The sequence below is a fragment of the Copadichromis virginalis genome, linkage group LG16, assembly GCF_057382275.1.
Source record: "Copadichromis virginalis isolate Kocher_CV1m ecotype Utaka linkage group LG16, C_Virginalis_male_GT1.1, whole genome shotgun sequence".
NCBI classification, from domain to species: domain Eukaryota; kingdom Metazoa; phylum Chordata; class Actinopteri; order Cichliformes; family Cichlidae; genus Copadichromis; species Copadichromis virginalis.
In genome coordinates, this window is record NC_140633.1 from 25,464,378 (window position 1) to 25,482,295 (window position 17,918).

The window sequence follows — 17,918 nt, forward strand, 5'->3', positions numbered from 1 at the left end:
TCATTCAACTAGGAGACTGCACAGTTTGCAATTATTTCAATGACTTCACAAGTTCTATGTCTGTGCCGCTACCTGGACTCCTGCTCATTCTACAGACACCGTCATTCCTGCCCAGCATGCCCACACAACCCCACTGACCCTCAACATCGTCTGGTTCCAGGTTTCTCTGGCCATGGGAAAACCCAGTGGCATTAATTTCCTCCTTGAGTGGTTTGAGCATTTTCTTGCTCCTCTTGTAAACAAATAGCTACCCCCCCCCCCCCCCTTTTTTTTAGGACACCAATATCTGCTAGCCATATCAATTGGCATCATTTTCTTATATGATTATCAGCTTTCCCACTTGACGACATTTAGCTCTACCCCTTCTCCTACTTCTCTGGGTTATCATAGATGTTATCATGGGGTTGTCATGGAAGGTGGTTCTCCAGTAATTGTTCTTCCAAATTCAACCAGTGTTTACAAAACTGCTGATTGTCACCTTGATTATTTTACGAAATCTACACAGTAGTCATCAGTGCCTAATGCAAAATGAAGTAAACTACCCAGCCAGGTAATCCCGATTTCATATTCTATTTCAAGATAGACTCACCCCTAAGGATTTACTAGCCTTTGATCCATTACTTTCAACTTTAAGTTCTCTCATCATCGGGAATACTTCGGATCTCTTCTCCAGTTATTCTTTCTGCATTTCTGCCATTAGATCCACTTCAGTCAGTGAAATCACAAATCACCAGTTTGAGGTCATGAGGTCAATCTACCAATCATATATTTGCAACCATCTTTGACATTTGCAACACACATTTTCATCACTGCTTCCTGGAAATTCCTTCTTTGGGGATCTGCCTAGCCCAGGAGCTGCAGCCAGTCTCTTCTGGGGCCTTCCCCAAGCAGCAGCCTCAATTGATTTCCACTAGAAATGCTGTCATATCTAAATGAGGATGCAGTCCCAGCTAGTGAATTGGAGATAATTTATCTGCATTTTGAAGTGGGGACAAACACTCCCCTTCTAGTTCTCTGTATACGACTATATATGCCCTGCACTACAAGCTGTTTGTAGTGCATCATCATCATTCGTCTCTCATTATTACATTGGGAAATGCCTGGCTGGAAAGCCACCATTCTTCTCTGAAGCCTTCCCCAAACCTTAGCCTTAACTGTTGCTCTGCCATCTGCAATTATCTATTGGGAATGCTGTCAGACCTAAGTCAGGATCCATTTAGGTTAGTCAGGTCACAGCTAGTGAATTAAAGACACCAGGTAGCAAAATTAGCTTCAATACAAGTTAAAGGATTAACTTATATGCGTTTCATAACACTTTAAGTAATGATGCCCATCTTTAGCAGACGTAAGGGGTCCTTGCTCCTTAATCCTTCCAAGTGAGTCATACTATAGCCTAAATGACACTTGTCTATTCTCTAAGATAAAAAAAATTACAGTCAGTTTGAAATAGCAGATATCCATATTAAAAAAGAGACTCCAGTGGATATCATGATCACTGTGAAAGGTTGTAAACATTTTGCATTCACTACAGTGTCTTTGGTGTAGCACAGATTTCCTTTTATATATCTTGTTCTTTGACATCTTTGTTCACAAATTCTTTTTCACTTTTGTCTTTTTCCTATTTGTTTTTTCTATTTTCTATTTTTATTTCTACATGAATGCTGAGAGGCCGCAGAAAGTGTCAGTTTGCTTGTATCGGCACTGGAAGTTTTTCTTAAAGTTTGTCTGTGTCATCCTTTTCCATGTTAATGAGCTTTTCATCCTTTTGATTGTTATTACTTGATGTCTCATGGAGTCTTGTGTCTTTTCTTAGACTTTCCCGTACATACTTCCGAAATGCTCTCTGGATCACAACAACTGAAACAGCCTCCTGTTTGCGCCGGATGGTGGTACTGATGGGTTCGTAGGACACCTTTGAAAGATTCGAAACCATGAAACGCTCTTCCATTTGCTCCTTTAGAATGTCCATTTCTCCACCCTCACCTAGAACACGCTTTGTGAATGCAAACAGGATGTCTAGGCAGTGAATGCGGTCACCACTCACCATCGGTAAGTCCATAGAGATCAGGTCAAACTTGTTAGGCTTGGCTATGCGCAATGGTGGTTCCAGATTATCTGCAAATTCTGAAAGCATTTTATACTCAATGAACTGTGTTGCATGAGGATCAAACCTTTCCCAGACCTCATAAAACATTTCAAAATCATCCTCACTCAGTGGGTCAGCGCTCTCTTCAGTAGCTACACCAAAGTTTTCCAGGATGACTGCAATGTACATATTCACCACAATAAGGAAAGAGATGATGATATAGCTCACAAAGAAAATAATTCCCACTGTAGGATTTCCACAGTTTCCTTTAAAAGTACTACCAGGATTCTCCATCTCAGGGTCACAGTCATCTCCATTTTTGTTGAGAATGGGATATAGTAGGGTATCCCATCCAGCTGAGGTGGTGATTTGGAACAGACAGATCATGCTGTTTGCAAAAGTCTCAAAATTGAAAAGATCATCAATACCTCTTTCCTTCTTGACATATGCAAAGTTTGACATGCCAATGATGGCATAGATGAACATCACCAAGAACAGCAAGAGACCAATGTTGAACAAGGCAGGAAGTGACATCATCAAGGCAAACAAGAGTGTGCGGATTCTTTTGGCTTTTTTAACAAGGCGGAGGATGCGGCCAATCCGTGCCAGTCGGATGACTCTGAACAAGGTTGGTGAAAGAAAGTATTTTTCTATTATCTCAGTAAGAAACAAACCTAAAGAAAGAAATGAAATGATTAAACACTGGATGACAGATTACTGCAATATTAAAAACTTGTCAGAGAGAAACTGTAAATGAAGGTGAGTCATACCGATGATTGACAGAATAACAACGATGAAATCAAATATATTCCAGCCATTCATGAAAAAGTAGTGCCGGAGCGAGACCATCTTCAATAAGCACTCTCCAGTGAAGACGACAATGAATACCACATTTATATAGTAGAGGACGTTTTTCTTGTAGTCTGATTGTTCAGCAGTTTCCATCATCATAGCAATCATATTAAGTGATATTAGAACCATAATCACAATGTCAAAAGATTTCTTGGTTGTAAAATCAAAAATATATCCTAGAATCTTGTTCTGAAACAGATAGACATGGGTAAAATAAACAAGAATATATTTTAGAAGAAAAACAATACAATTTTAAATTCATATTGAATCCAGTCAAAGTTTGACTCGCATACTGATGGTCTAGGGATCGGTTTTTGTGGTTTCTTTGATGCCAGTTTCTTCATGGCATTGTAGTATTTCTTTTGTTCTTCAGTCATAAAGATGTCTTGACCTCCTAAGTAAAGAAAACATGATAGGCACATTAAATCACTTAAATCAAAAAAGAGAAAATACCAATTCTTCTTTTTACAAAGAGGTTTGATACTTATCTTTTTCCTTTGCTGATTGAAGTTGTCAATAACAACACCAGTGAAAAGATTGAGTGTGAAAAATGCTCCAAATATGATGAAAACAACAAAATAACAGTACATATATAGGTTGATCTCATAGTCTGGTTGTTCTTCTGGCTACAATGATAACAAAAAAACAAGACATTAAAAAAGAGACATCCTTTAGATTACTGTTCTGGCCAAGCGGATGTGTGCCTTAAGTGATTTAATTTTACAGAAAACTCTGCCTTGGTGGTATTTGTTTACTTAGCACTGTGTGTACAGTGCATAAAATATTCTGTCTTCCTAGTCCCTGTCAGTATCTGTCAAAAACTTGAGCTGCAGCATTTTGAATCAACTAAAGGCTTTTCAGGGAGTTTTTAGAACATCCTAATGATAATAAATTACAGTGGTACATCCTAGAGGTAATGACTGCATAAACTGGTTTTGGATGTTTCTAATTTTTAGAGATATTGCGCAAATGAAAGAAAGCAGTCCTACATATTTGTTTAATATGTGCATTACCTGGCCAAAAATGACTTCAAGATTCCTCACAATGTTATTGGAGGCCACCGTAATGCCATCCAGAGTTAACATTTGGTTAGACACCATATTTCTAAGATTATTAGGGCCGTAGAATAACCTGTTTTATCTGAATTTAGAAGTAGGAAATTACAGTAGAGGTCATCCAGATCTTTAAGATAAAGCTAACTCTTGCTCATGTTAGACCAACCCTTCACTTCAAAAAATATATTTTACATTGTTACAAATTTTTCATCAGAAATGTGTCACTGCCTCAGCAAAAGAAAGTGTAATATGATTTTAATAAAACATTGACATTTTACAGGGGTTAAAGCATTTATATGGTGAGATATAAAAATAACCACCTTGGTTTGAGAATCAACAGCGGCATACATGATGTCCATCCAACCCTTAAATGTAGCCTATAGAAAAAAATACAGCAAGTGACAACGGTAGAAAAACATGTTCTTCTATTACAAAATTTGCAACAAAATACTTACTACTTGCAACAGTGCAAGGTAACCCATGCCAACATTATCAAAGTTGACCTTAAGATTCATCACTCGAGCGCTTCCATTTTCCATTTGCCGACAGTCTGTCATATTTTTCACTTCTGATACCAGGAAATTTTTATTTGTGGTTGTGCTGACACAATAGTAGAACTTTCCCGCAAATAAGTTGACTCCAATGATACTGAAGATCAGCCAGAAGATGAGGCATACCAGCAGCACATTGAAGATGGAGGGAATGGCTGCCATTAGGGAATTGACAACCACCTGCACATCAATACACAAATCACATAACATATCTGTACAGCAGACAGAGATCACAGAAATCTAAACTGATGCATGATATTGTACACTGTGGTAATGGTTAAAAATAAATTAATAAATAAAAAAGGAAGAAAAAACACATTTTTAAGTGCCATTGCGTTGGGTTGCAACTAAAGTTTATTTTGGTAGTTGACAAATCTGCCAATTTTTCTTAGATTGGTCGAATAGTTAACGATTACTTTAATAACTCCTGTCTCCACTTTCTGTGAGCTAACCTCTTGTTGTAGGCTCCAGTACCTCACCTGCTCACGTCTGACAACCTGTGAATATTACCCTGCTGTCTTGTCCATTTATGTGGTATTGGTATATGACAAGTCAACAATAAAATTCCATGTAGATGAATTTTATTGTCGACATCATTGATGACGTGGGGCTGCACGGCATCAATGGGTTAGTGCGGTTAGCTAGTTAATGCATTGATGCCGTGCAGTCCCATGCACGGGGCAATCCGCGGTAACTCGATAAGAGAGATTTGTGATTACTCATCTTCATATGATAAGAACCACAAAGTGCTTCACAATAATATAAAACACATGTACATAAAACAACACAATCGAGTCTGCAGCACAACTCTAGTAGAAAGCCAGTCTGAGGTTTTGAGCTTTTAGCTGCTGTTTGAAAGAATAAATAAAATCAAGGCAACTTTAAGATGGAGGCAAAGCAATCCACAACCTGGGGGCTGCTGTTCTAAAAGATCAATCTCCTCTGGTCTTAAAACTACTAACAGCCTTTGATGATCTCAGGCTGCAAGGGAGAGCATGGGGTTCTATAAGATCCAAGATGTAGGCAGGATTGACTGAGAGCTTTAAAAGTCAGTACTAAAATTTTGAGGTGAATTCTAAAATATATTGGAAGCCAGTGTAATGGGAATAAAACCGGTGTAATGTGCTCTCTATTTTTGTGTCTTTGTTAAGAGCTTTGCAGCGGAATTCTGGACTGATTGGAGACGGTTAGGATTCTTTTTGCTCAAACAAAGACAAAAGGCTGTTACAATAATCTAAGTGAGATGAAATAAAAGCATGAATCAGTATTTCCAATTCAGATTTGGACATCAATGTAGTCCTTGTAATCCTTAGTTGAAAAAGGCAGTTACTAATTAGCTGCTTGAGAGTGTTGCTCTAGCAACATCGCAGAATCAAAAATAACATCGAGGTACCTGAGGCTTGGCTGAACAGAGGAGCCAAGAGAACCAAGATGCTGCTTGATTACAGATATTTGGCTGTCGGGAGCAATAATTACCGTTTCTGACTTCTCTGAGTGCAGCCGCAAGTAGTTGTCACAAAGCCATTGTTCAATGGAAGCTAAACATTTTATTAAAGAGAACAACTTTTGGACTTCCATTGGCTTAAAAGAGCAGCAGAGCTGAATGTCATCAGTCTAGAAGTGATAAGACACATCAGGGAACTGCCTAATTATAAGTCCTAGAGGTAACATGCACAGGAGCAAAAGAATAGGTCCCAGAACTGAACCCTGCGGTACTCCACACGTCAGATGTGACATAAACTGATTTGCACAAAAGTTAAAAGATCTATTGGAGAGGTATGACTGAAACCACTCCAGAGCCACAATTTTAGCTTAGAGATAAGCCTGTAATTCTTAAGCTGTGTTAGATTTGAACTGCTGTTTTTTTAATATTGGCTCAACAACAGCATACTTACAGAACCTAGGCACCACACCTGTTAAAAGAGAGGTGTTGCATATCTCTACAACAGAGGGGCCAATGGCAGAGAGAACATTTTGAAAACAGTCCAGCAGGTAGAATGTCATATGGACAAGTGGTGATTTTCATTTTATCCAGCAGAAGTGAAAGATCATGTATGGTCATTGGGTTAAACACCGACAGTGAATGAGGGGGAGGTGGACCAGAGACACAAACAGATGGTATTGAAGGACAAACGCTCATTTGGACATTATTAACTTTATCCACAAACAAATTTAGAAAGTCATTACTGTCAGATACAGAAGACATGGCTACTGGGGGGACCATGGGGGAAACAACAGAGTTTATGGTTTCGAACAGTATCTTGGGATTTCTCTTGTTTGATGAGATTAGCTGAGAAAAAAATTCAGAAATTGATGACCTTACAGCCATTGCTAGGATTCATAAGAGAAAAAATAGAGATAATGTTTTGAAAAAGAGAAAATATCCAGTGAGCCGAAGTTCTCTGGATAATGATGCCTTTTTGATGCTAAAGGTCAGAGACTGCTTAGTTTACAGGTTAGCAATAGTAACTCAAATGACCAGTTTTTGTAAACAAGGTGAACAGAAGAGCATATTTTAACACACAACACATCCAACCTTGAAGCAGATGGGCTATAGAAGATGAAGATTATATCAGATGCCAGTACTTCAGTTAAACAAAGAAAACTGAGCAAGAATTCAAATTGGTTTACCAAAATTGGACTAAAGAAGACTGGATAAAGCTGCTGCGATTATTCTTGATTTTTGTTGTGACATTTGGATGATAGGACAAGAAGTTGAAAGCCTAGATTCATTCTTCCTTATACCAGTAGTTCAGTCTGGTGGTCGTAGTGCAAGGGTGTGGTGCATAGATCATTCCGCTCTCGCCTATTCCCCGTCACCTCTGGTGTACCCCAAGGCTCAGTTTTAGGCCCTCTTCTCTTTATAATATACATCCTCCCTCTAGGTACCATCCATCCATCCATCCATCTTCATCCGCTTATCCGAGGTCGGGTCGCGGGGGTAGCAGCCTAAGCAAAGAGGTCCAGACCTCCCTCTCCCCAGCCACCTCCTCCAGCTTGTCCGGGGGAATACCAAGGCGTTCCCAGGCCAGCCGAGAGATATAATCTCTCCAGCGTGTCCTGGGTCTGCCCCGGGGCCTCCTCCCGGTGGGACATGCCTGGAACACCTCGCCCAGGAGGCGCCCAGGGGGCATCCTTGCCAGATGCCCGAACCACCTCAGCTGGCTCCTTTCGATGTGGAGCAGCAGCTGCTCTACTCTAAGCCCCTCCCGGATGGCCGAACTTCTCACCCTATCTCTAAGGGAGAGGCCAGCCACCCTTCGGAGGAAGCTCATTTCCGCCGCTTGTATCCGCGATCTCGTTCTTTCGGTCACTACCCACAGCTCGTGGCCATAGGTGAGGGTAGGGACGTAGATCGACCGGTAAATTGAGAGCTTCGCTTTTACACTCAGCTCCCTCTTCACCACGACTGACCGGTGCAGCGTCCGCATTACTGCAGCCGCAGCCCCAATCCGTCTGTCGATCTCCAGCTCCCTTCTCCCATCACTCGCGAACAAGACCCCGAGATACTTGAACTCCTCCACTTGGGGCAGGAACTCATCCCCGACCCGGAGTGGGCACTCCACCCTTTTCCGGCTGAGAACCATGGCCTCAGATTTGGAGGTGCTGATCCTCATTCCCGCTGCGTTACACTCGGCTGCGAACCGCTCCAGTGCGAGCTGGAGGCCCTCACCCGATGAAGCCAACAGAACCACATCATCCGCAAAAATCAGAGATGAGATTCTGAGGCCACCAAAGCGAAAGCCCTCCGCCACTTGGCTGCGCCTAGAAATCCTGTCCATAAAAATTATGAACAGAACCGGAACGAGTCCGACTTATTGCCGGCAATGCGAACCAAGCTCTTGCAACGGTTGTATAGGGATTGAATGGCCCGTAGCAATGGGCCAGACACCCCATACTCGCGCAACACCTCCCACAGGACGCCCCGAGGGACACGGTCGAATGCCTTCTCCAGGTCCACAAAACACATGTAGACTGGTTGGGCAAACTCCCATGCACCCTCAAGTATCCTCGAGAGGACAAAGAGCTGGTCCAGTGTTCCGCGACCAGGACGAAAACCGCATTGTTCCTCCTGTATCCGAGGTTCGACTAGCGGACGAACCCTCCTCTCCAGCACCCTGGCATAGACTTTCCCGGGGAGGCTGAGGAGTGTGATCCCCCTGTAGTTGGAACACACCCTCCGGTCCCCCTTCTTGAAGATGGGGACCACCACCCCGGTCTGCCAGTCCACAGGTACTGCCCCTGATCTCCACGCAACATTGCAGAGACGTGTCAACCAAGACAGCCCTACAACGTCCAGAGCCTTCAGGAACTCGGGGCGGACCTCATCGACACCAGGGGCTCTGCCACCAAGGAGTTGTTTAACTGCCTCAGTGACCTCGCCCCCGGAAATCGGTGGGTCACACCCCTCATCCCCAGACTCTGCTTCCTCCCCGGAAGACGTGTCAGTGGGATTAAGGAGGTCCTCGAAGTATTCCTTCCACCGCCCGACAATTTTCTCAGTCGACGTCAACAGCGCTCCGCCAGCACTATACACAGTGCAGGTAGAGCACCGCTTTCCCCTCCTGAGACGCCTGACGGTTTGCCAGAATCTCTTCGAGGCAGTCCGAAAGTCTTTTTCCATGGCCTCTCCGAACTCCTCCCACACCCGAGTTTTTGCTTCAGCCACTGCCCGAGCCGCATTCCGCTTGGCCTGTCGATACCTGTCGGCTGCCTCCGGAGTCCCACAGGCTAACCAAGCCCGATAGGCCTCCTTCTTCAGCCTGGTGGCTCCCTTCACCTCTGGTGTCCACCATTTGGTTCGGGGATTACCACCACGGCAGGCACCAACCACCTTGCGGCCGCAGCTCAATGCAGCAGCTTCGGCAATGGAGACGCTGAACATGGTCCATTCGGACTCAATGTCCCCAGTCTCCCTCGGAATGCTGTTGAAGCTCTGCCGGAGGTGTGCGTTGAAGATCTCGCGGACTGGGGCCTCTGCTAGACGTTCCCAGCACACCCTCACTACGCGTTTAGGTGCACCAGGTCTGTCCAGCGTCCTCCCCCGCCACCTGATCCAACTCACCACCAGGTGGTGATCAGTTGACAGCTCAGCCCCTCTCTTTACCCGAGTGTCCAGAACATATGGTCGCAGGTCTGGTGATACGATTACAAAATCGATCATCGACCTACGGCCTAGAGCATCCTGGTGCCACGTGCACTTATGGACACTCTTATGTTCGAACAGGGTGTTCGTTATGGCCAAACTGTGATTAGCACAGAAGTCCAATAACAAAGCACCGCTCGGGTTCAGATCAGGGAGGCCGTTCCTCCCAATCACGCCCCTCCAGGTCTCGCTGTCGTTACCCACGTGAGCATTGAAGTCTCCCAGCAGGACAACAGAGTCTCCAGGTGGAGCACCTTCCAGCACCCCCCCCAGGGACTCTAAGAAGGCTGGGTACTCCGAACTGCCACTCGGCGCATAAGCGCAGATGACAGTCAGGACCCGTTCCCCGACCCTAAGGCGCAGGGAACAAACCCTCTCGTCCACCGGGAAAAACCCCAACGTACCGGCAGCAAGCCGAGGGGATATAAGAATACCCACCCCAGCCCGCCGCCTCTCACCAGGGGCAACTCCAGACTGAGACAGAGTCCAGCCCCTCTCCAGGAGACTGGTTCCAGAGCCCAGACAATGCGTAGAGGTGAGCCCAACTATATCTAGCCGGTACCTCTCAACCTCACGCACCAACTCAGGCTCCTTCCCCACCAGAGAGGTGACATTCCATGTCCCTATTGCCAGTCTTGGCAGCCGGGGGTCGGTCCGCCAGGGCCTCCGCTCCTGGCCGCCACCCGACTCACAATGCACCCGACCCCTATGGCGCCTCCTGCGGGTGGTGGGCCTGCGGGAGGATGGGCCCATGTCTCCTCTTCGGGCTGTGCCCGGCCGGGCCCCATGGACTAAGGCCCGGCCACCAGACGCTCGCCCTCGGGCACCCTCCCCGGGCCTGGCTCCAGGTCGGGGCCCCGGTAACCCTATCCCGGGCAGGGTAAACTGTTCCCTCGATATTCTTTTCATGGGGGTCTTCTGAATCGCTCTTTGTCTGGTCCCTCACCCAGGACCAGTTTGCCATGGGAGACCCTACCAGGGGGCAAAAGCCCCCAGACAACATAGCCCCTGGGATCCCTGGGACACACAAACCCCTCCACCACGATAAGGTAGCGATTCAAGGAGGAGCCTCTAGGTACCATCTTCCGCAAATTTGATCTTCAGTTTCACTGTTTTGCTGATGACACCCAGTTATATCTCTCTTGCAAACCTGATTCCTCCTTCCCACCTTCTTCCCTTACAGAATGTCTATCCGAGTTAAAATCCTGGTTTACCTCTAATTTTCTAAAGCTCAATGAGGATAAAACTGAGATCCTCCTTATTGGCACCAAATCCAACCTTTTGAAGGCAAACCATTTCTCACTCACCATCGATAACTCCACAGTTCTCCCTTCTCCTCAGGTTAAGAGCCTTGGTGTCATCCTAGACAGCACACTTTCTTATAAATCACACATCAATAACCTCACCCGTTCTGCCTACTTCCATCTACGTAACATTAACAGATTGCTTCCTTCTCTTTCCACCCAGTCTACGTCCATTCTTGTACATAGTCTTGTTACCTCCCGTATTGACTACTGCAATTCTCTTCTGCATGGTCTCCCCCAAAAATCCCTCCATAAGCTTCAACTGGTTCAGAACTCTGCTGCTCGCATTATCACCAGAACCCCCTCCTACCAGCACATCACCCCTGTTCTTCAGGAACTTCACTGGCTCCCTGTGAAATTCCGGATAATTTTCAAACTTCTTCTGCTCACCTTCAAGGCCCTTCATAACCTCGCTCCTTCTTACCTTTCTGACCTGTTAACCACCACTTGTTCTGCCCGTTCACTTCGTTCTTCTTCTTCTGTCCAGCTTACTGTACCTTCCTTCCGCCTCACCACCATGGGAAGCAGAGCTTTCAGCTGCTCTGCTCCCAGGCTGTGGAATTCTCTGCCCCCTGAAATAAGAAATATTGGTTCTCTCCCCCAGTTTAAATCCCAACTCAAAACTCATCTGTTCAAATCTGCATATTCACTGTGAATACACTGTTTGTTCATTTTATCTTGTGCTTTATTTTATTGTTCTTATTCTGCCATTGTTTTACTAATTGTTTTATCCTATTGTAAAGTGTCCTTGGGTGACTTGAAAGGCGCTCATAAATAAATTTATTATTATTATTATTATTATATTTTCTCGACAGACTTTAGGCTTCTCAGTACTGATTAATCGATCCATCCAATTAAGTATTGCCTAAATGCCGCAGCACACTTGAGTATTATAAGCAACCATGACCATTCCTTTATGTCCACACTGTATTCATCTTCTTGTGGCTGCTTCCAACAAGATAATGTCCCACAAACCTCAAATAATCTCAGACTGATCTACACAGTCACCATATCTAAATCCAACAGAGCAAGTTTTGGATGTGTTTGAACCATAGATTTGTATTCTGGATACGCAGCTAATAAATCTGCAGCAACCGTGTGATTTTATCGTATCAGTATGGACCCAAAGTCTCAGCACCTTGTTTAATCTATGACAAAGTGAATAAAGGCAGTTCTGAAGGCTAAAGAAGGCCCACCCAGAACTAACAAAGTGTACCTAAGAGATTTAGGTTGTAGTCTAGTGTACTGGATTAGTGGTAGATAGTTCAACGTGACTCTGAATGGATAGGTGGTTCCAACAGCTCTTACCCTTATGCCCTCAAAGCGTGACAGGGCTCTTAGTGGCCTTAGAGCTCGTAGGGTTCTCAAAGACTTCATGGGACCGAAATTATTAGCATCTAATGTGTTGGCTACTAGATCGGCAAGTGAGATCTGGAAAAAATACAATTACAAATACGTTATAAGCAGCAAAGATATATTAAACTGTGTGTTTCTGTCTAAGCAGCATTTCGATGTACATTAGCAATTAGGAAGTCCAACCAGCACCAGGCATTTGAGAAATATTTAGCAAATCCATATGCCATCCACTTCACTAACATCTCCAGAATAAAAATGCAAGTGAAAATTTTTTCTGCAAACTCCAAAACTGTTTTAATAGTCTTCCTCTGCTCATTGTAGATATCTTCAAATGCCTAAATGTGAGGAAAAAGACAGGTAAGTGTAAATACAAATGGAAAGTGTATTAATGCCAAACATGCACATAATGAAATTTCCATTAAAAATATCAATAGTACTTTGCAGACAATATCTTAGGATTTGCTCCAAAACAGACATGAGAACAGATCACCGAAAGAGACTGATTTAGTAATATTAAATGAAAAACGTTTTAAAAATGAACAGTTAAGAACTGCCTGATCCTGATTAGATGCCAGATGTTTTTATGTAAATACTTACAAGGGCCCCACTGCTAAGCAGGATCATGAAGATGATAAAGCTCTCAAACCAGTTGTGCTCCACTATCTGATAACAGGTTTTTCGTAGTGCCCACCATATTTTACCCCAGCCCACATCTACATTTACTTGACAGCAATGGAACGCCTGCACACAGACTGAAAAGAGACAATGGTTAGGATGGTTAGAAATGGTTAGAATGGTGTTTTAGACATGGAAAATGCAGATTCAAATTAAAACTAAAGTTATAGCAGGTGTTAGTTTCACCAGCAGAGAAACAAGCATTAGGATCTATATCATCTTCTAATTCAAAGTCTGCAGAATTTCCTCTCTTTCCAGCTGGTACATCATCCACTGTGCTTGCATCTGAGCAGCTGAACTGTCCATCATCAATGATAATCTGTGGATGAAATCAATAGTGTAGATGAAAATCTTGGATGAGCTGATATAACAAAGCCATTGAGTAAGACTAGTTTCACAAAATGACAGATTGTTCTGTCATTTTAGTAGTAATTTTAAATAGTTGTACAAAAAACACCTGAGGCACTGGCTGCATTTTTAGGTAATTATTTGTATATGACTTTGCTATTTTCACAATTTGTGAATAAGTGTTTAAAATTTACAATTTATATTTGCATTTCAAATTATGAAAGTGGTTTGATAAACATGTTAGTGGTTTTTACAGTAAAAATTTTTTTTTTCCTAATTGGATTTTATGTTTTTTGGTTGATTTTGAATCAAGTGTGTATGATACATGTCATTGCCATGACTAGATTTTAGGCTGATCCCTTCACCTTTACTAATGAAATACCTAACTTACGCCAACAACAGTGTTCTCTTACACTATGTGGTTGCATTGCGTGTCATAAATAACTTTTGTAAGGCTTGGTTTAAAACAAAAATCAGGCATCTGTAGAGATTTTTGAGACCAAGAACATCCTTACCGCAGGACATCCTGCTACATCTGATGAAGCACTGTTGAAGTCCTCAGTATCGGGTTCTTTCATAATCATAGAGATGGTGACAGTCACACTAGGGTTGTTGATGAAAGATGTTAGGGAATCATTGCTTTTGGTGCTGACCATGTATTTGTCCCCAGTTTTTTCTACGCCGATCACCTCCCCATTGCCATGGTTTAGGATACTGTTCGGCCCTAAAGGTTTGTGGAGTTCATCCAGAGATTTTTCCTCATCCTTCTTTTGTTTCTTCTCTCTAAGGCAGGCGCTGCTGCAGCTAGTGCTGAAGGAAATGCTTTCGTATATACGTGTAATGGCAATTTGCAAATTGTTTGTTTCTTTGTCATCCATTGCCCATGCTAGATTGTCAGTACTGAATGAACTCAGCAGCAGGGCCAAGAAGAGGTTCAGGACCTGCCAGGTAATGACATGGACAGGTAAAATTTATATTGAAACTATTATAAACTGATTACAACAAAACACATATTACTGTAAAACTGCACTATGTACAATTACTTAAATAAGAATTACATTTTTAATCAGTTTAATGAGTTTAAATTAATGAATTGACCATTGAAAGTTTTACCACAAGGTTTCCTATAATCAGGATCATCATGTAGAAAGTGATGCACATGTGTTCATTAACCACTGTCATACAGTCCCACATGGTTTCTATCCACTCTCCACAAAGCACCCGGAAAACAATGAGGAATGAATGGAAGAAGTCATTCATGTGCCAACGAGGAAGAGTGCAGTCCTCAGAAATTTTACACACACAGTCCTTGTATTTTTTTCCAAATAGCTGCATGCCCACCACAGCAAAGATGAAGACGATAATGGCCAAGACCAGTGTCAAGTTGCCCAAAGCCCACAATGAATTACCAATTATTTTGATCAATTTATTTAGAGTGGGCCAGGATTTCGCCAACTTGAATACTCTAAGCTGTAAACAAAAACAAAAAAAGTCATTACCTAACTCACAAAACACCAGAACATACAGGCCATGATGTATAGTGGCAAGAAGAAGCAGGTGAGTCCTTTGGAACTATGTTTAAAAAGTTGGGAAACAACCTTTACCCCAACAATTGCAGTTTCATGGTCCCTCTGTCCTTACGTTTTCATCTGTCTCTCCCTCTTATGCTTTCTACCTCTCCTCTATCCCCGTTTGTGTGTGTATTGGTGTCTTGGTTTTTGTGTAGTGGAGGGACTCAGCTCAGGTTCCTGCCTTCTGGACATCCGCTGGTAAGCTGTCTTTGATGAACTCGATGGAGTCACTACTTAAGGGAGTGGCTCAGTGGCAGAATCAGAGAGACTGTATTCATCCCACAGCTATGTTAATTGTGATAAACAATTAACATAGCTTGGCTCCTACCTTTGTGATTGTGCTACTTGCCTTTATATAGAAAAGCTTTTCTATCATTTCTGCAGAATCTGTGTGCAGATTCTGTTACAGAGAAGCTTGCTGGAAATAGGTGACCTGTTTAGTGTTCTTGAGAAGCTTTGTATCTGTGTGGATTCCTGGGGTCATATTATTTTTTAAACTTTACCAGTGCATTCAACACCATCAGGCCACTCTTTCTGGGTGGACTCTCTAAAGGTGGTGTCACTGAGGTAAATGTTGTCCAAGATAAAGGAAATACTGGATAATGCCTCCCGCCCTCTCCATGTCCTGCTTGCCACTCACAGGAGCACATTCAGTAATGCTGGGCATACACTGTGTGATTTTTGGCCCATTTTGAGCCAATTTTTCAGTCGTGCGACTGTTTTGGTGATCGGCCTGAGTTTCGGCTTCATCGTGTGTCGTGCATCATGTAGTATACATGGTGTAACGAGAAGCGATTAACACCCCACGACCAGATCCCGATCATCAATCGTTTGGTCGTAAGAAAATCAAACCTGTTTGAAATCCTATCAGCTGTCTTGAGGTGGTCAACGCATCCTCTCACACTGCACACGCGCAAACACAGAAATGAAAGTGAAAAGACGGAGCAGCACGGCAGTGCAGCGTGTGATCTGGACACAAGCAATGAAAACACAACTTGTAGAACTTTGGCAAGCTCATCTAAGCCGTTTTGATTTGGCCTGACAAAATTAGTTGGATGAGTGAAAGACAGGGAGAGAGAGAGAGCGAGTGACAGATTTTGTGTTATAACCTTCATGTTAGGGACGCACAGTGTGAGCACTCAGGTCGCATCAGAGCATTGGCCCGTATAGTGTGAGACCCTGCATCGTGACCTACGAACTTTTAACCCCTGCGAGTCAATCGTACAGTTTGAGCAGGAGCTGAATAACGTGACTGAAAAAAATCGTACAGTGTATGCCTAGCTTGAGAGATTTAGCTTGCCCAAATGCACCACAGAATGCCATAGCCACAGGCAGAAATAATTTTAATCAAGTACACACTGCAATAGGTGAACACCCTCAATATCACATCCTCAACAAAGAAAAATTACAAAGTCAATATGATTAGAAGGGAACCTCAATCTCAACTATATATATTTAATTTTAGGCAATATACTGGGATATTTATAATTAGAGGTATTTGTATTAAAATCTATTTTGTTATATTTTGCAACTTTGTAATACATTGTATTATTTAATTTTGTTTGGTTACTTCTCTTAGTGTCTTGGATCAGTTGTGACCACATAATTTTCTTTGGGATTAGTAGAGTATTCTCGTTCTGAATTTGATCGCCATGAGATTACAAATTCATTACACCCAGTTGCAATAATTTTGTTCATGTCTCCAACGACTATTTTCCGTAGTCTAACTGTAGCATTAGGTAACATGACCAAAGCCAACTACATAATTGACATGTTGCTGAGTGGATGAAAACCAATCAAAAACTGTCACAGGATCCAGGGAGGCTGGCCAGGTGCTCCCAGTTGTGCTGATTTATGAAAAATTTATACATAGATGCTAACAATTCCAAAGGTTTCACTTACTACTGCTTGTTATCGTAGATGTGCATTTATAGACTTACCAATCGGAATGATCTCAAGATAGTCATATTCTTCATTTTTTCCAAACAAAGCTCTATCAAGCTTAAACTGACAATGATCGCATCAAAGATATTCCATTTCTTCTGAAAGTAATAGAATGGGTCCAGTGCAATAACCTTGAAGACCATTTCAGCTGTGAAGATGCCGGTGAATATCTTTATGCACACACACACACACACACACACACACACACACACACACACACACACACACACACACACACACACACACACACACACACACACACACAAATAATGAACACTGATAAAATTTATATTTGATTAAAAATAATCAGCTCTTAATTTGACTTACCTTATTACCGATATTAAGCATGCTTTGGAACCCATCACTCATTGGATAATGCTCCATGGCCATAAACAATGTGTTGAGTGCAATGCAAATAGTAATGAATAGGTCCATAAATGGGTCCATCACAATTAGATGAATGATTTTCTTGAATTTCAGCCACCCTGGGCACCACTCCCAGATGAGGAAAGTGTAGGCAAAATCGTACCACCAAGTAGGACATTTCTGCCTTGACTCTTCAAGTTCTGATGGCAAAGTGATGAAAATTTTTTGTGTGAAGCTACAATGACATTGTAGATGTAGTCAAGACAAGAATGGCAATTCATGCAATTGTAAAAAAACACCTACCCTCTATTGTGTCCGTAATTACACTAGTGAGACTTTGAGGTCTCTGTCTGGCCTCTCGGCTCTTAAGAAAGTCCATATATTCCTGGCTTATTCCTCCATTACTTTGCCTGTAGTCTGTGTCAGTAGTGTCAGCCTGGGGATAGATTGTTATATATGAAATGTAACCATACAAAAAATGTGTTGTATTTTGCCATTGATAAACAACAGCACTAACATAAATCACTGTTAGTGTCCCACTCATTCAAGTGACTACTTCAGTCTCAGCTGACTGCAGGTTTCCCCAACCGTATAAACAGTACATTTGCACAATAAATGAAAATAGCCCACTCTCATCGGCCTGCCTCCCTGTCTCACCACTGGA

General features: G+C 42.8%; 1 pseudogene across 1 annotated transcript in view; it reads right to left on the minus strand.

Annotated features, from left to right (window-relative positions):
* Positions 1-283: 283 nt before the first annotated feature.
* The window catches only part of LOC146690906 (sodium channel protein type 2 subunit alpha-like), a 39,328-nt pseudogene continuing 21,693 nt past the window's right edge, over positions 284-17,918 (minus strand). Inside the window, exons 9-23 of the transcript XR_014915509.1 lie at positions 17,558-17,690; positions 17,216-17,454; positions 16,885-17,058; positions 14,487-14,843; positions 13,889-14,314; positions 13,212-13,344; positions 12,948-13,102; positions 12,512-12,685; positions 12,303-12,425; positions 4,449-4,724; positions 4,314-4,370; positions 3,427-3,564; positions 3,232-3,336; positions 2,857-3,127; positions 284-2,760 (exon numbers count right to left, since the gene is read on the minus strand). The product of XR_014915509.1 is annotated as a sodium channel protein type 2 subunit alpha-like (transcript). The remainder of the gene's footprint in view (positions 2,761-2,856; positions 3,128-3,231; positions 3,337-3,426; positions 3,565-4,313; positions 4,371-4,448; positions 4,725-12,302; positions 12,426-12,511; positions 12,686-12,947; positions 13,103-13,211; positions 13,345-13,888; positions 14,315-14,486; positions 14,844-16,884; positions 17,059-17,215; positions 17,455-17,557; positions 17,691-17,918) is intronic.